Here is a 19,312-nt window from a genome sequence, read left to right on the forward strand (position 1 = left end):
AGCCCATAGACCGTGTTCTTCCAGGTTGATCTGCCTCATAAAATACTGGGTTGTTACGTGGCTAGTTGTCTAGGCAGCCCACTGGCAAATGGAGTCAGTGCGACTGGGAGGTTGGAATTCAGAAGATTTTTTATTGCTCTAAACACTATAGGTAAAACTCCTCATCAGCCAACAAAAGCTCATTTAACCTATGATGTCAAGTTGAAACAGGCTATGTTTGGCATGAAAAACTGAGGCCATGATGACATTTTCCATGGAGAAAATGTTGATTCAGAATCCAAAATACAGGAGTGTAAGTAAGAACAGTTGACCACAAGAATGATGAAGAGATAGGTGGGATTCTAGCAGAAATGGTGGTGGGGAAGCTGAGGGCATTTTTAACTGCCATGTTTTAGGAGTTCATGAGAGAATTTGCACTATGGTGGCCTTCCTCCTTTTATAGTAGTGACCAGCAATTCTGCTCGGTCAGCGTCCTTCTGAGAACCAATGAGAAAGACATGTAGGATTCTCTCCAAGTAGGATTTTCCAAGAGAAAATGAAGGGGAGACAGATGTGTGGCACTAGGAGACAAAACAAAGTGGACAGGAGTGTGGAAAAGCAATGAAGCTGTTGGAAGCCAGGAATAGTGAGTGACAAATATGGGCAGTGGGTGACCAGGATGGTGAAGAATCCCAACACCGTGCCAGACAAAGGAGCCTTGAAAGAACGGGGCTGCTCCCAGGAGAAGGCCCAGGGTGTGGGAGGGGCTCTCACATAGACGGATCTTTGCCCACTTCAGTTATTCTATATCCCACGCACAGTAGCATCAGTGGGGAGAAGTTACAGCAAGGTAGATTTTAGGGATCATCCATTTGTCACTTTGTCGTACTGTGGTGGCTTGCATCTTGCTATGATGCTGGAAGCTATGCCACTGGTGTTTCAAATACCAGGAGGGTCACCCATGGTGGACAGGTTTCATCAGAGCTTCCAGAGTAGGAAAGACTAGGAAGAAAGGCCTGGTGAGCTACTTCCAAAAATCAGCCAATGAAAACTCTATGGATCACAACAGAACATCATCTGATATAGTGCTGGAAGATGAGCACCTAGGTTGGAAGGCACTCAAAATACAATGGACTCAAGCATGTTGATGATGTCAAGATGGCACAGGACCAGGCAATGTTTCGTTCTCTTGTACACTTGGTCACCATGAGTTGCAGCTGACTTGACAACAACTAACAAGATAGAAACAAACACTTTCTGGGAAGAAAAGAAAAATTAGAGTTGTCTACAAATTAAGCTTTTGGGCTTGTAAAGGTGCGTGTTTAGGCCAAAGCTGTGTGCTCCGAGCCAGTGGGAAGCAGAAATCTCAGCCCGATAAGGCAGACGTCAGGCCCCTGTGTAAGGCTGCTTCCACCCTGAGATGCTGGGTTTTTACAGTGACACCTTTTAGTGTGGCTACTGTGGACTTCCAGGAAAACAAGAGATGACGGTGGCCCCTTGGAGTCCTATGGCTACTTAGAAGGAAGGGAACCGATTTTGTAAGAAACAAACAAAACCAAGCCAGTTGCTGTTGAGTCAACTCTGACTCACGGCGACCCCATGTGTGTCAGAGTAGAACTGTGCTCTCATTTGACTGATTTTTTGGGAGCAGACCACCAGGCCTTTCTTCTGAGGTGCCTCTGGGTGGATTCAAATGGCCAACCTTTGGGTTAACTACCGAGTGCTTAACCATTTGTGCCACTCAGGGACTCTGACTTTATAAGAATCCGGAAACGTAACTGCTATTGATTGCAAGCTGTCTCCTCTGAACTCCTGGTGAGGTCTGCAGTATCACCGCATGGGTCTGAACCCTGCTTGTTGTCTGTTGCTAAGGAAAATCATGAGATCAAATGGCCTGTGTGGGAGCAATGCAATTAACAATCCACATGATCTCATCCCACTGTGACACGTCTAAGGAGCCCTGGTGGTGCAGCGGTTAAGCACTCGGCTGCTAACAGGAGGGTCAGTGGTTTCATCTTACCAGCCGCTCTGAGGGAGACAGATGTGGCATTCTGCCTTGGAAACCCTGTGGGGCAGTTTTACTCTGTTCTGTAGGGCCACTATGAGTCAGAATCGCCTCGACGGCAACGGGTTTGGTTTTTGGTTGGTGACATGTCTGTAGAGATTGTTACCACAAAACACCTACATCTATGACCACAGGGACAGTGTATCCATCGAGAAAATTACATTTGGTGAGAAAACAAGAAACAGCCCTGCCTGACTTGTACCTGTCTTTCCTGCTACCTTTGCCCAGCTGGGTCCCCTTTTGTGACAGAGGACGCCGCCAGCCCCCGTCGACACTGGAAGCCACTGTCCTCCCTTCAACTTTTTACCCTTTAATTAAAAATATGAAGCACCTGAGTCTTCTCAAAAATGCCACTTTCCAGGTTTCCACTGCAAAGCCTCATCAATTTCCTCCCCTTTAGGTACAATAGGTGCTGCCGACTTGGGGAAAATAAGTTCGGTGAATGACAGTCTTTCGCATGCTGTTCTCATTATCCAAGATTTGTAATTGAAAAGATAACAACGCGAATGCAGGATCTGCTGTCCTTGGATATTCCACTCATTTTAGGAATCATGGAAGGAGATGAACCAGCCTTACTTGGCCACCAATGTATAGATAAACATTGCGTAAGGTACCACAGATATTTTTGAAAGTAACATTTAACTGCTTACAGGGTTTTTTTGTTTGTTTTTAAGTATTGACAACACGTTGACTGGCTTAAAAACAGATGTTCAATTTTATTTCCCAAGGGCCCGGCTGGGTCATGTGTCTCTACAAACCTGAAGCGGCAGTCAACAGCTCAGAGCCCTGGGTGCCACTGACTGCGCTGTGGGTGGCGATTTGAGATGCTCCCATTTCTATATTTAATTCCAACTGACAGAGTGTGGGTGCCAGCCCACTATATTAAGAAAATGATAGTAACTTCATCTTATTTTAATATCCCACCCTTTGGCAATTACATAGGATTATTATAAAACCCAGTTGAGCAAGAGCCTCCTGAGAGCCCAGCTTCTTCCATCCAGGTTTTAGAATGTACCTGCATCTCTATAAGCTGGGACCAAGGACAGAGTAGGATGAATTAAAGCAGTTTTGTTGTTGTTGTCAGCTGTTGTCGAGTTGATTCCGACTTATGTACGATGAAGTGAAACACTGCCCAGCCCTACGTCATCCTCACCATCACTGGTATGTTCAAGTGCATCATGTGGCGACTGTGCCAAGCCATCACACCAAAGGTCTCCCTGGCCTTCGCTGGCCCTCTACTTCACCAAACATGATGTCCTCCTCCAGCGACTGATTCCTCTTGATGATGTGCCCAAAGCAAGTAAGTTGGAGAATGTCCGGTTGTGATCCACAGGGCTTCTTCTACTGGCTAATTTTCAGAAGTAGATCTCCAGGCCTTCCTTCCTAGTCTGTCTTAGTCTGGAAGCTCTCCTGAACCTGTCCACCGCGGGTGACCCTGCTGGTGTTTGAAATACCGGTGGCATAAGCTTCCAGCATCATGGCATAAGCTTCCAGCATCATAGCAACAAGCAAGCCACGACGGTATGACAAACTGAGAGATGGGTAGTGGATTTAAGGTAATAAATTAGGACTATCTTTTGGGCAATTAGCACACAGTGTAGAAAAGGTGAGGGGTTCCCAGTGAGAGCAACAAAATGTCCCAAGTGGGAACTCTGGCAGAGGCCTTGGCACAGCTGCTGCCAGAGCATCATAAACCCACGGGAATGGAGTAATGGCCAGAGCTGCCTCACATTTTATGCCAGGGAACTTGAAAAGGCCACAGCTAAATTTACTTACAGCTGCTTTAGTATCAGTGCCTTCCCTGGTTTGCACAAGGCAGCAGAGAAAGTCAGGCAGTCAGGCAGACGTGTTCATGTTTGCATTGCCACGGAGGCCGGGCATAGGGGGCTGGCAGTTATGCACGAGGCCTCTCACTCTGGCAGAGCCACTCGGCACCTCAGCCTGGAGTCTGAGCAGACCGAGGCTGCTTCTCCCCAGGCCGAGGCTGGGGTATAGACCGCAGTCAAGGGTGAAGGTGAATACTGAAGGATTAACGCACCTCAGGCACAGCCACCACCTAGCTGCTGGTGGGGGCTTGCGTGTTGCTATGGTGCTAAACGGGTTTCAGCAGAGCTTCCAGATTCAGATGGACAAGAATGAAAGGCCTGGTGATCTATTCCGAAAATCAGCCAGTGAAAAACCTAAGGATCACAGTGGTCCAATCTGCGACTGATCATCGGGATGGTGCAGGACTGGGCAGCGTTTCATTCTATAGTGCGTGGGGTCAACGCGAGTTAGGGCCAACTCAATGGCAGCCAATAAAAACAACAACATATATTCATCAGGATAAGCAGAAAAACTACTACTAGGGAATATCTGCCATGTGGGATGGACAGAGTGCTACATAGGAAGCAAAAACTAATAAATATGGTATACCCAAAAATGGCCCCATACCTTTGCAGGGACAGACATTCTTCTGCTGTACGGCTGCTGGGGTATCTCATGCAAAATGTTTTGCATTCCTGGAACTGGTTCTGTGCCACATGGTCCAAGAGGGAGGACATGCTGACACACAGAGACCCAGCTGGACAGCGCTGCTGAGAGGAGGACCCAGTGTGGGTGTGAAAAACCAGTGCTGGGATCAGGTCCTAGACAGTGTTCCCTGACTGAATGTGCACGAGTCCCCAGCGAGGAGAGGCAAAAGGAGCCAAGCTCTCAGCCAGTCCATAGCATTTCAGTGGTCACAGCATTTTCAGCACTTCCCAGTTCCCGCCCCCGCACCTCCCCCCCCTCCAGCCCTGGGCTGCCTGGACAGACATGGAGCTGCTCTTAGGAGTGCTAGCTGCCGGGAATGAAGTTTTCCAAAACAGATTCTTCAGAAGTGAGAAATGGAAGGAGCTTAGATATCGCCTAATGCAAAGCTCGCTTCATAATGAGGAAATCCGTGCCCTGCACCAGCGTTGCATACTCACCTCCTGACCCCACTGGGCCAGACGTTCCTCAAAGGAAGGGATGCCTTGTGCCTACTTGTCTCTTCTCCCCACCCCTCACCCCACCAAGGGCTCAGGTGCTGTGTCCCACACAGTGGCGGCTCGAGTCAAGCGAGGCCACAGCATTGGAAAAGGCACTTGTGCCTCAGTCCCTGTTTTGCGGTTAAAGTCAACTCCTCCTGTAAGTGCAAAATAGTTACCCCACCACCCAGAGAAGACAAGTGAACAAGACCCCCCATCCTGTGCCTGCACTGCTCTCTCCACCACTGCGCCCACTGTCCCCTCCCCATACCGGGCTCTCCACCTGCGTTTCTCCCCTGCTTCTTCCTCGGTCTTGGACCCCGGTCAGCAGTGCTTGTCCCCTTGGCTGCTGGGCATTTGTGTGGGTGACCTGTCGGGCAGGGCCTGGGCTGGGCACAGGTCTCAGCACCAGGAGGCACTCAGTGGTGCTGGCTGAGGTGGGGAGTGACTTCCATGCACTCACTGCAGGAGTGCTTGGCTTTGCACGTACAGTACCCGGGACTTCTGTGGGTGTGGCTGGCAGCACAGCCATGCCCATTATGGCTCTGGGGCCAAGGCCCTGGCAGGTGTCTCAAGGCCACCTTCTTCTTTTCAGTTCATTCATTCAGCATGCTGATGCCCACTCTGCACCAGGCCCTGTTCTAACTCATTTGTGTGTACACGATAGCCCAGGATACACACATCTGCCTCCTGGTTATGTATTTGCCAAAATAACAGATGGTCAACAACTGCGGCCACCCTGTCGTATGTCCATTTACTCCCAACACCCACTGAGCACTGGGAGGTGAGAGGCCCAAGACCTGGGTTGGGCTTGCAGCTGTGATCACAGCAGACCAGGTCCCTGCACTCGGGGACAGAAACCCCTCCCAAAGAAACCCACTGCCGTCGAGTTGATTCCGACTCATAGCAACCCTATACAGAAGCTGGGTCAACTGCAGTTCGGGGGCTTTGTGAGAATCTCATACACACATCTGGCAAACCAAGTGCCAGCAATGGTGCTGGGCAGCCTGACTGTGTCCCCTGAACAGGGAGGTCCAGGAGCGGGGCCACAGCAGGCCCTGTGCAGCACAAGTGGGAGTGCCACCCAGCTGATAACCTGATGCAGAGACCACAGACTCAGACGTCGGAGCCACATGCCCCATCAAGGAAGATGCCAGCACCTCAGGACACAGCCCCCTGGCAGCACCAAACCAAACCCTCTTTCCACATGATGCCTTTCCGTGGACACTGATTCTGTGGACGCTGATCAAGTTCCTTCTGTTGACAAGGTACTGTTGTGCAAAGCATTGTGGGAGTCAAACAAGGACAAGACAGGTCAGCGATCTCCAGGAAAGGAAGGCTTCGCCGAACCTGAGAATCTAAATAACATCCTAAAAGAAGGACCTGGATGACACAAATGGTGTGCACTCATCTAACTAAAGGCTGGTGATTCGAACCCACCCAGTGGTGCTGCAGAAGAAAGGCATGGCAATCTGCGCCCAGAAAGATTTGTTGTTATTGTTGGTGGCTGCAGGGCAATGGATTTCTCTTTTTATATGGCCTATCTGGGCATGGTCTTGTAACTCCCACAAAATGGCTGGAACTACACAAATAAGGTGCCTATGGCCCATCGAGTGGATTGGTCATTTTTGCCATTCTGCTTAAAAAGAACCAACACCACAGTTTGAGGGAGAACCTCACTACTATCAGGAAGATCCAGGAGCGGAGCTCATTCTCTAGACCTGGGGTCCCTGTGCTGAGAACCTTCTAGACTTAGTAGTCAGAGTGAGAACTGTAAAACTGGAGGAAGCAAGAGATGGCAGCAGCATGAGACAGCAGCAGCACAGGACTAGCAGCCGGGTGCAATGGGCTGATAGACCCACAGAGCAAAAGCTGAGCACCTTCAGGCGTAGGCTTCCTGGCAGAGTGGGGTACCTACGGGCATTTACTTGCAGAGCTAAAGGGCTGTTAACAGTTGCCTGAGCAAGGCAGAGGCCAGCTCCAAGCAGGCCCTGGTGGCAGTAGGCCATAGGAGAGGCCGAGAGCTAGGCCTGCCTGCAGACACAGCCAAGAAGAAGCTGTCCTGATCTAAGAACTGTATCCTGAGTTGTTCCCGTTACTCCCATGTTGACCCTGATCCTGAATCGTAAACTGTTACTTCCCTAATAAACCCTATAATTGTGAGTATGGTCTATGAGTTCTGTGTGGCCATTGCAACAAATTACCGAACCCAGCAGAGAAGTAAAGAGTGCTGTGGGAGGCCTGGCTGCACCAAGAGAGAGGGGGAGAGGCTGTAAATAGAGTGTAGGTATGTCTGAGCTCTACCTCAGAGGAATCAGCTTTGGGCTGCTAAGCCTGATTCTCATCTCCCCCCTGAAGTTAAGACAAGGTCTGACAACATTACTTGCACTTTGCAGGTGCTATCAGTTTCGACTCACTATGACCCCAGGTGACAGAGTAGAACTGCCCTGTAGGGTTTTTTTGGCTGTAATACGGAAGCAGATCACCAGGTCTTTCTCTTGCGTAGTTGCTGGATGAACCTCACCAACCTTTCCATTAGCAGTTGAGCGTTTAACTGCTGCACCACCAGGGCTCCTTCCATAAACATTATAGCCAAGAAAACCCTATAGAACAGTTCTACTCTGTAACACATGGGGTCACCATGAGTCGGAATGGATTTGACAGTAATGAGCTTGATCTTGGTTTTATCATAAGAGACAGGAATGTGTACCAGAGGGACAAATAAGTGTGCTGTGGGCCCATGAAGGGAAGAGGAGAGGCCATTTCCCCTGGGGAGGCAGAGGCTCGAGAAGGTTCCAGGGCGGTACTGAGTGGGCCTGGGCAGAAATGGGCAGGGTGGAAACAAAAGGCAGAAAAGTGGAGGCATGTTTAGGAAACAAAGTCTCAGATGAGTAAAGGGACCTGGCCTGTGGGATGGGCTGTACCTTGGGGTCAGCAGGAAGGCCATAGCTCAAGAACAGCTGGTGCCGTGGGCAGAGCTGTGCTTTGCAAAGACTTGGCCTGCCATCTGGGGCAGACAGGGTGGGGAGACCTCAGAGGTGGGAAGGCCAGCCTCGCAGAAGTCGAGTGGAGACAAGCAGCAGAGGGCAAAAGGAACAAGAGGAAGAGCACCCCAGGACTCAGCAACTGGGGGAGGGCTGGGAAGGGTAGAAAGGGCACTAAAAAAAACAATTACTGTCAGGTTGATTCAGACGCATAGTGACCCTATAGGAGAGAGTAGAACTGTCCCATAGTATTTCCAAGGAGTGGCTGGTGGATTCGAACTGCTGACCTGTTGGATAGCAGCCGAACTCTTAACCGCTGTGCCACCAGGGCTCTCATGGCTCCAAATTCTCCATGGCTGGTAGGATTGAGAGGATTCGTACCTGGGGGGCAGGGTAGGGGACAATGGGAAGATGTGGGAAGAGTGGGGGACCTAGAGTCCAAGACAGGGATGCAAACCAGGCTTCCCTCCTCCTCCCCTCTGTGGTTGATCTTGTTATTCTTTCCCCAGGTCCAACACTTAGGCATTTAAAATCTTTCTTTTTAAGTAACACAAGCTTAAAGTTACACACTTTGCCTCTGAGAACGTCTTTAGCCACTCCCTCCTGGTTTTGACAGAAAGTGTTCTCCTTTTCATTATTTTCTAGAACATTTTTAAGTCCAGAGAGTTTACTTTCTCTTTGATCAGGAGTTATTTAGAAATGAGCATTTCTTAATTTCTAAGTGGTTAAGTGCTTGTTATAGGTAATTAGGGTTTAATGGTCCCACTTTGGGGAATTTAAAATTAAAATTTTCTTTGTGGTTGAGTAAATGATCATATTTTATAAATGCTCCACTGGATAAAAAAAAATGTATGCATTCTTTGTGGACTAGAACATTCTTTCTCTCTGTGTCGGTCATAAAACTAATGTTGTTGCTGTTAGGTGCTGTGGAGTTGATTCTGACTAATCGTGACCTTATAGGAGAGAATAGAACTGCCCCTTAGGGTTTTCTTGGCTGTAATCTTTACGGGAGCAGATCACCAGGTCTTTCTCCTGCAGAGATGCTGAAGGGTCTGAACTGCCAATCTTTTGGTTAGCAGCCAAGTGCTTAAACATTGTGCCATCAGGGCTCCTTAATAAAACTAATAAGGGTAATGAAATACCCGTTATAAAAATAACTAACGTTTATTAAGTATTTCCTACATGCCAGGAACCATGCTAAGCACTTTCCTGGTACTCTCGCATTTAATCTCCCCCCAACCCAGGACTCCCTTACAGGAAAGAAAAGTTAGGGCTGTGGCAGGGCACAATTCCAGGAGATGCTGTTCACACAACAGCTTCAGAAGTTAAGAGAAAAATGAGGACATAAAGAGAAAAGATTAGGCCCAAGGGCCATCATCCCAGTGAAGGTGTCCATGGTTGCCTGACAGCACTGGGGGGAGACACTTGAGCTGGGTATGAAAGATCTGTCAATTGCCACATGGAGGTAATGTGGGCTGTGGGGGCTTGGTGAGCTCACGGGGAAAGAAGACACCGTGAGGGAAGAGAACAAGGCCAAGGGCAGACCTTGGGGGAAGAGTTATACTGGGGGGGGGGGGGGGGGCGGTGCACAGGTGAAAGAGGAGTGGTCAGAGATTCAGGGGCTTGCCCAGAGGTCCTCACCCTTGGTATGGGGCAGAATCACCTGGGAAGAACATCAAAATACAAATGCCTGGGTTCCACTGGCTTCTAAGGGTCAGGGGAGCTACTCAGATGCCCACCACAGTGTGGTATCCATGGATTTGGAGGGTGTGGTGTTGTGAAACCAGACAGGGGGGATTTCAAAGGTGGCATGCATGGTGTCTCGTGCTCTTGAGAGGTGGAGGGAAATGAGGGGTGAGGATAGGGTCGCTGGATTTGACAAAACCACACTCTAGCCCTGAGTTTCCGAGGCGCTGAATCACCAACCACCCAGGGCACTCATTATTAAAAATACAGATCCCCAGGCCCCACTCCAGGCCTGCTGCATCAGACCCTGCAGAAGAAGGGCCCAGGACTCTGTATTTTTAACAAGCGCCCAAGATGATTTTTTAAGGGTTAGACAAGTTTAGAGAACTCTGTTTTAGTCCCCAAATGACTGCCATGCTCCCCCACCCAATGCCTCCAGGTGCTATACGAGTGGAGCAAGGCCACTTCCCATAAGGATGTTATGCCTTAATATCCATCTCCAAGCAGAGCTAGTTTTTACTCAGGACCAATTATGATCAATGACATTGAGGTTCTTTTCTAAAACAGAGGACCCCCCCCCTCCAGCTTCCATTCCTCTCACGCTCTAAAGACCTGGTACCAAACCCAGAGAAGCCAACCAGAATAACTCGGGTTGCGCCTCAAGATGAGGGCCCAACTCAGGTCCTTTCCTGCTGGTGACCTGGCACCTCTAATGGCCAGGCCCACTGAGGGCTCATCTAGGACGATTTCTAGACTGAAAAGAAGAGAGACTCGATTGAGACCCCCCCAAAGGTATATACTGTGTCGGGGGGCCAGCTAGGCCCAGGTGTTTTAGTTATCTAGAGCTGCTATAACAGAAATACCACAAGTAGATGGCTTTAAGAAAGAAGATTGTTTTCATAGTAAAGTAGGCTAAAAGTTCAAATTCAGGGTATCAGCTCCAGAGAAAGGCTTTCTTTCTCTGTCGGCTCTGGAGGAAGGTCTTTCTAGTCAATCTTCTCCTGGCCTAGGAGCTTCTCTGCACAGGAACCCCGGGTCTAAAGGATGTGCTCTGCTCCCGGTGTTTCTTTCTTGGTGTTATGAGGTCCCCAACTTTCTGCTTGCTTCCCTTTCATTTCTTAAGAGATAAAAGGTGGTGCAGGCCACACCCCAGGGAAACTCCCTTTACATTGGATCAGGGATGTGACCTGGTAATCCTCTTTAACATACAATTACAATCACAGAATGGCAGACAACCACAGAATACTGGAAATCATGGCCTAACCAAGTTGATACACACATTTGTCGGGGGGGTGGGGAGCATAATTCAATCCAAGACACCAGGTCTTCGACAAAGGTGGTCATGGGCTGCCCATCCAGAACAGACCTGGCCTGCCCCTGAGAGTCATCCTGTGACTGCAGGTTCCTAAGCTCCCTCCTCTCCCAGTTCTTAGCACCTTTCACAGTGCAATTAAAAGAGGATAACAAAGAGTAACTATACAAACGAGGTTCTTCTTCTTTGTTTAGTTAGCACTAACTATATGCTGCTTGCTTAAGGATACCTGGGAGGAAAACAAGAAAGATTTTAGAATGGGAACTATTTTGAGAAGGAGAGAAATCCACTCTGGTCACCAGGCTTAAGCAAAGTTCACTGTTTCTCAACAGCTTCCTCCTTCCCAAGGTCAAACACTTAGAGCTGTGGTTCTTAACCCTGGCTGTCCATCATAATCACTTAGGAGATTTAAACATTACCGGTGCCTGGGCCCCCCCACCAGACTCCGATTCAAGCGGTCTGGGGTCATCCTGGACATCTGGCGATCCTAGTGTGTTGGCAGGGTTGAGACGAGGGGTCTACAACCTCTTGGGAAAATACAAGCACCAACACAAGGACCTTAACTTGTATCAGGCGGAAAAAAACAGTTGCCGACAAGTCAATTCCCACTCGACAAGTCAATTCTCACCCGTAGACCCTGTGTGTGTCAGAGTAGAACTGTGCTCCAGTTGAGACAGATAGGGTTAACTGTGCTGTGGCTGAACAAAAGAGCTTTAAAAAGGTTATCATCTAGAAGTTAGGTAAACAGGAACCACATCCTATCGTGAGACAGATAGGATGATCTGTGCTGATAGAACAAAGAGCTTTTAAAAAGATTACCATCTAGAAGTTGAGTAAACAGGAACCCACCCTGTCAACATGAGATAGGATTGGGGCAGCCTGTGAATTACTATCTCCTTCTTAGTGTCTTTCTAGTCCCCTCCTCCTTTGTAGGCTTCGTATGTGCAGGGGAGCAGAGCATGACTGCAGTTTGACCTTCCTTAGCCCTCCAAAGATGGCAATGTAGTGCTGAAGATCAAGTGCGCGTGTGCTATATCCCATAATAAGTGATGCCAAGGGCTGTCAAGAAGACTCCATCCTGAGTATCAGCAGGTTCCATCTTAGATTCCAGATGTGTGCTCAAGCTAATTAACATATGCTGCCATTCTGATAAGTACCCGCCCCTTGAAAGAAGCCCACTAAATATTCATTACTCTATTGTCTCCACTAAACTCATATAAGCCCTAGCTTTGCTTCCCTTTTCGAGTCAGTTTTTTGGAGAGGCTTAGATCCCCCCTGACTCCTTTTGCTTGGCTCAAACAAAATAAAGCTTGCTGAAGATAAAGTTTGTCTTTTGTGTGTATTCTTACTCGGGAAAAGACAAGGACCCTTTGTGTCAGATTGGCAATTGGTAACACAATGGCTGTTGTTTTCAGAAGTAGGCTGCCAGGCCTTTCTTCCAAGGCACCTCTGGGTGGACTCAAGTCTCCAACCAGGTAAACATTTTTGACGTTTGTACCACCTATGGACTCTTCCATCAGGCAGAGGAGAAAAATGTTAACTCCATATGTGGGATAAGCTGGCCAATGGGACAAGAACCTGGAAGTAGGCGAGAAGAGGGGCAAAAGCCCATAAGAAGAGGCCAACCCTGTGAAAAAGGAGAACAATTTCTTCCTTAGTAGAGACAGCAGCAGAAGAAGGAACCTTGAGATGGAGCGGGAGACCTCAGAAAGCTGACCATGGAGGGGCCTCAAATTCCTTAATAACATAAGAGGTGAGATCACATGACAAGACAGCACCTGGAAGGGATGGGCCTGATCAACCAGTTGCCATCCAGTCGACTCCAATTTCCACGTGAATGAGAGTAGAACTCTGCTCTACCAGGTTTTCAATGGCTGGTTTTTCAGAACTAGATCACAAGATCTTTTTTTGAGGTGCCTCTGGGTGGACTCAAACCCACAAACTTTAGTTGGCTGTGGTCACCATTTGCACCACCCAGGAACTCCAAGGCGGGCCAGAGCTGGAAACGGTCAGGAAGATCTGAAGCAGATACAGTAGGAACTGTTCTCTGGAACAGGGGCTCTCTAAGAAACCAGTCAGCTTCGTTTGGAATCTAGGTAGAAACGAAAATTTTAGGGCTCCTCCCAGGCCTACTGAATCAGAAACTCTGAGTTTGGGGCCCAGCAGTCTAGGGGAGTGGTTCTTTAGCCTACATCAGAATCGCCTGTAGGGCTTGTTAAAACACAGCATTAAGCAGCATTAAGTGGCAGCATGGAGAGAAAAAGAAGTCAAGTCCAAAGCAAGAAACTCTGAGAAAGTATAAGCCTCAGGCTTTGTTATTCAGAAATGCACATTAAGGAATACAAAATGCTGATGGTCTGGAAAACCAGGGTGGGCTGGAATGAGGAGTGAAGATCAGGTTAGTGCGACAGGCAGAGGTTGGGGCCAGGAAGTAGAGGGATTTGGATTTCTCAATGGAAGCCCTGGAGCTATGAGATGATGGAGCAATGCCTTCTAAGTCCTAGAGTCCCACTGCAATCCTGGGCAACATTTTGTTTTATTATGCATAATGTTGCCATGAGTCGAAGCAGACTCAACAGCAACTGAGAAATAGTTTTAATTCTCCTGGAATCCAGATTTCTGGGGTCCACAGAGTTGGGGTAGCCCGCCCAGGTCATTGCCCTGAGGTGATCTTTTGAACCTTGAGCCTACTGGTCTCCTAAAAGTCACCTTTATATCTAACAATAGTCTTGCTGACTAGTAAAGACCATTTGCTTGGGCATTATGCTCTTTTGAAGAATTCAGGCAGTTTCAGGAAACAGAAACTCCAGGGTCAAGTGGAAGCTGTGTTTGAGGGTAAACTTTTGTTATGTAAAACTGTTCTCACCCTGCTTCCATGGCAATGTTGAGAAGATGGGGTATAAGACTCTTTGGAACATTTTTGACTCCCTAGTCTACAGGTTACCCAGATTTGCAGATTGTATATTCAATAAACTTCAATCAATTTCTATTTTTGAGGCAAGCAGCCTCATAGCCCAACCCTTCTTTGAATAACCTGCTCTAGCTTATCCTCCTATACCCAGCAGAATAGGCCACACATTCTTCTTCAATTGTCCTTGATAAGATAACCATAGGCTGGGCCATAGCATAGCTGGCCTCAACCGGTTTTAGGTTTTCAACACCATCTTTGCACTTTAAGTGACCTATCAGCTCATTAAGTGAAAAATACATATAAGCATCCCACCTTTGGGTAAAGACTTAACATGCTAATGAAGGAAAATAGACCTTTTCCTCCATCCTGGAGAATCAAACCCTTGTCTAAAGAAATGCCTAGTCATCCCCAAGCTCTGGGTGCCTGTATGAAGGTCGATCCTGAATATTCATGATAAATTTGCATTTTCTTGTCCGCTCTCTGCAAAAGCTTGCCTCCCCAAGCTGCCTGTAAGCAGCCTTAGAGGCAGCAGCCCCGACTGTCTCCTGTCCTTGTGCAATGGAATAAAGGCGTCTTTCTGCTCTCCCACCTTGGCCTCTTGTTTATTGGCTGTTATGACTTGTGTCAAGCAGAACCTGGGGTTCCCACCCAGCAACATCATTGGCTTAATATGATTTTTGTTTTAACACAACTAACAACAACAAAGCATCCCCTACCCAGCCAAGAGATGTTTTCAGATATATATGCAAACAAACAAATGAACAACCAAACCAGTTGCCACTGAGTTGGTTCCAACTCATAGCAACCCTGTAGGACAGAGCAGAACTGCCCCATAGGGTTTCCAAAGAAAGGCTGGTGGATCCGAACTGCCAACCTTTTGGTTAGCAGCTTGATGTAGCTCTTAACCACTGACATAAATTACCTCCTGTGTTCCATTGCAGAAAATGTCCCCACACTCTATCCTCCCTTTCTTCTATACTAATTCTCACTTCTAATCGACACCAGTCTGCCTACCTAGACCTCACCAGCAGCCACAGTCACGTGACTACATTCTAGCCAATGGAATGAGAGCACAAGAGGTTCTCATCAGTTTCCCAGCATGCCCTGCACTGCCTCCTTTAGTGGAACACCAATGTTATCATGAGCCATCGTGTGCCACACAAAGAGAACAGCCCCAGGATGCCAAAGCAACATGGCAAAAGGAGCCTGGGTCTCCCACACCACGGAGATGCCATATCAGCCCTGGGCCTCTTACGGCCGTGTTGTTGCATAAGAAAAAATAATTGTCTTTCTTGTGGAAGCCACTGCTGTTTTGGGTCTCTGCTATGCAGCCGAACCATCATCTTTGTTAATATAACACCTTTCACAGGAAGTGGAGGCCCCTGGGGGTTGGTGGTTTGAGCCCACCCAGTGGCACCACGGAAGAAAGGCCTTGGGATCTGCTTCCATAAAGATTCCAAAAACCATACCCACTGCCATGGAGTTCATCCTGACTCATGGGAACCCCACGTGTTATAGAGTGGAACTGTTCCGCTGGGTTTTCTTAGCTGTAATCTTTACAGAAGCAGATATCACTAGGCCTTACTTCCGCAGTGCTGCTGGGTGGGTTCAAACCACCTACCTTTAGGTTAGTACCCACTGCTGTTAAGTTGATTCTGACTCAGCATCCTTATAAAATAGAGTAGAATTGCCCTATATAGTTTCTGGGTAATGGCTGGTGGATTCAACCTACTGATCTTTTGGTTTGCAGCCAGAGCTCTTAAGCACTACGCCATCAGGGCTCAAAAAAATCTAAGGTCTTCCCTGTCAGGGAATTGAACCCAAGTCTTGAGTGTAAATGGTTTGTGCTACCCAGGGACCTCCATAAATATTACAGCCAAGAAAACCCTATGCAGAAGTTTCTACTCTGTAACACATAGGGTTGTCACGAGTCAGAATCGATTTGATGGCAATGGGTTTGGGTTTTTTTTTGGTTCATAGGAAGTGGAGTCCCTGGGTGGTGTAAATGTTCTACATGCTTGATTGTTAACCAAATTTGGAGGTTCGATTCCTCCCAGGGGCGCCTTGAAAGGAAGGCCTGGCGTTCTTCCGAAAAATCAGCCACTGAAAACCCTGTAGAGCACAGTTCTACTCTGACACACATGAGGTCGTCATGAGTCTGAGTTAATGTGACAACTGTTTGTTTTTGGTGAGGAGTCACTGGAGGGTGTATTCCATCAATGTTAGCAAAGAGAAAAATCAAAGATCCATGATATAAGACACCCAACCCAGGACAGGAGTTTAGAGCAGGCACTGGGAGCAAGTAGTAGTTCATTTTGGAGAAGGAGCATGGAAAGTAGGTATCTCCAGGGAAAAATGGTACTGAAAAATTATCAGGAAGCTAAAACTGTATCAAGAAGCATTTTATTGAACTGTCGGAGGGTATGGAGATACTTAGTTGGATATTCAAAACAAATGGGAAATTAGGCAATATTTACCTTCTGTAGTAACAAAGTTACACAAGAAATGTAATTATAGTACTCTACTTGGCTCAGCAGTGAATGGTATTTATGTGTCTAAAATTGACGAATCAGGAGACGGCAGTATGAGCCTACCATTTAGGAATATCAAATCACATACCAGAAGCAGCAGCTAAAGTTATTGAAAGTGGTTCCCTCTGATAAGTGGGATGTGGCAGTGAAGAGAGGATAAGAATTAGCTGAGTTTTGTCAAAAGCCATTTTGGACCATTTCCACACAATATTTTGATTTAAAAGAGCTTATTTTAAAATAAAAAATAAAATGTCAAAGAAAAATCCAAGGCTTCTGAAAGTTCAGATGTGATGAATTCACGTTGAAGACTCTTCTGGGGTCTGCCCTAGCTGAGGCCTTGGCCTTACTCCCAAGAAGCCCCCCTCACCCAGGGTCTGCCCATAACAGCCTCAGATTTGGAGAGCACACGCTTCCTATTCACTGCTTAGCTGGGCATGGGCAGCCATTCCTGCTCTCAGGCTGTGGCGCCCACAGGGGAACAGTGAAAGAAGAGCCACGTGTTCTCTGCCAGAAAGAGTCCCAAGATGAAAAGAAACTGGAGCAGACAAAGAATACTTTCAGGTGACCAACAGAAAGGACATGGCAAGGCCTTTAAGATGATGAATCAAATGAACAGACAGAACCAAAACCCCAAATTTTGCCAAATTATTAGAGTTGTATATTTCAAGACAGTTAAAATTCAACTGAATTGTACAGTAGAAATTGTTGAATTGGTGTATGTTCTGCTATGTATATTTTCAACAACAAAAATAAAATAATTATAAAAAGAAAAAGAGTGGGCTCTGGAGGAATGATTCACGTGGGACTCAGGCGAGGCAGAAGCCAAGAGCCAGGCTAAGGCTTCCCCAGGTCTGACCTTATTTTCAGCTTTGGGGCCTGCTCTTAAATTTGGAACTACAGAGCTACCGCCTGTCCTCCATTCTGCCACGTTAAAATGAGAGCCCTCTGCATCCTGGGGTTCATCCCCAGATCTTTTCTATTCCCCAGTTATGGCAATTCTGTCCATGCACTCAACAAAGGAGAAATAAGCCAGCTCTGATGGGAGCCCCTGGATTCTACCTGTGATTTCCAACCTGGAATGGTTGACTTTCCAATACATCTTTGAGGAGTTTATCATTACCAAAAAAAAAAAAAAAAAGTGGTGGAATAGGAGGTGGTTCTCTAGATCAAGGCTATGCAATGTGTGAAATGCACAGAAAATTGGGTGGGGAAGGGAAGTAAAATAGAAGGACTGAATAAAGGCCAAATCAACATTCATTTCAGTTCACCATTTTCCTCTGTGATTGGCATCTACTGAATTACAGTTTGGTGAAGACTCTGATTCAAATTATTTTAGATACCATTCTTGTTGACAGTAGGAAAACACAATAAAATAACAGTCCTTAGCTGTTTTCAACATAGTGTTTATTTTATTCATTTCTCCCTGTGAGTTATGAAGCACTATGAGGGGCAATTAGTTTTGATAAAATTATTAGCCATGTTTTCATAAATTATGGGCACAAAACCACTACTAAAGTAGGTGTGAAATATTGTAAAGCCACTGTAAACACCTCTTCAGCACACATAGAAAATGTGCCTATATCAGAGAGCAGCTCGGACTCCGTAAATAGACAATACAAACCTGCTACTGATGCCTAAGGGAATTTTCAAACACCTCCCTCATGCCTTGCCCTTCACAGATGCCTTTCAGCACTTGAAGAAAGAAGACTGGACTTGGGAATGTGGACTTCCCACCAAGGACACAGTGATGATGGAAATGCCATATCCAGCGAAAATTTTCTACCATGCAGACAAAATAAACAAAAATCCTAGCATTGAACTTTCACCAACTGCAGGTCAAATGGAGCTCTGCGATGCTGAAAGACAATTTTCAGCAATTCTAGAAGCCACATACCTGGTGGCTGGGCGCTTGGAAGAGGGGGCCGCCCCCCTCTTCCCAGGAAGGAGGTGAGGGAGTGGTGCGGAAAGGGAAACGGGGAAAGCTTACAAGGCTACAGCAGCATGGGCCATACTGTCCTCAGGGTAGAAAGACACTTGGGAATATCAGTGGGCCCAGAAGCCCTCCTTGTTATCAAGTAAAGCTTTCCCTAGGTGGGACCCAAGTTAATCAGATTTAGGGGCAGTGCAGCCAGCATTCAGTTGAAAGGAGGAAAATAATCATGAAATTGAGAAAAACAAAACAAAAAACACAAAAAGGGATTAGTTTAAAAAAAAAAAACGCTTGCTTTCTACGTTTGTTTGCCAACCGAGCCCTCCCCCCGTCGATGTATTTTCGTAAGCATGCTATGCTGATTTTTTTATATAAAAAGCAACATTTAAAAAAAAAAAAAACTGGCATAGTGGCACTTATAAAAATGCCTCACAGCGGGAGGTCAAGGTTGGCAAACAAATGTAGACGGCACGTGTTATCTGAGTAAAAATATCATAGTGCCACGTGGGCTGGGTTTTACAGAATGCATAGGAGTTTTCTGAGTAGAGAAGAAAGCACAACTTGGTATTCCACACAACTGGAAATGAGAATGCAAATGAATGGCATTGAGAAAGTGCCCATCACCCCTGGAGAATGATAAGTAGCCTAGTACCCTCAGAGCAGCGGGACCCCATCATCTACACAACACCTTCACAACCTGTCATTGCCTGGACCACTTAACTGCTTTTTCCCTAATGTTTTTCTTTAAGTTGACTTATTTTTTAAAGTTTGTGTTACTTTTGTCTCATCTGAAATGAAAATATCCAAAAATTATAAGTTTGATATGCTACTGTATTTGTTCTGAACCACAAAAAATAATGACCCCACCATCAAGGTAAAAAGTGTTTCTCCATGAACCAGGAACTTCTAATGTCTCCTGTGTTC

At 46.9% G+C, this 19,312-nt stretch overlaps 1 protein-coding gene across 2 annotated transcripts in view; it reads right to left on the bottom strand.

Moving 5' to 3' along the window:
• ACOT7 (acyl-CoA thioesterase 7) overlaps window positions 1-19,312 on the bottom strand; it is a 133,651-nt gene that overhangs the window by 39,146 nt on the left and 75,193 nt on the right. The window lies entirely within an intron of this gene.

The sequence above is a fragment of the Elephas maximus genome, chromosome 3 (genome assembly GCF_024166365.1).
Source record: "Elephas maximus indicus isolate mEleMax1 chromosome 3, mEleMax1 primary haplotype, whole genome shotgun sequence".
In the NCBI taxonomy this organism is placed as follows: Eukaryota; Metazoa; Chordata; class Mammalia; order Proboscidea; family Elephantidae; genus Elephas; species Elephas maximus.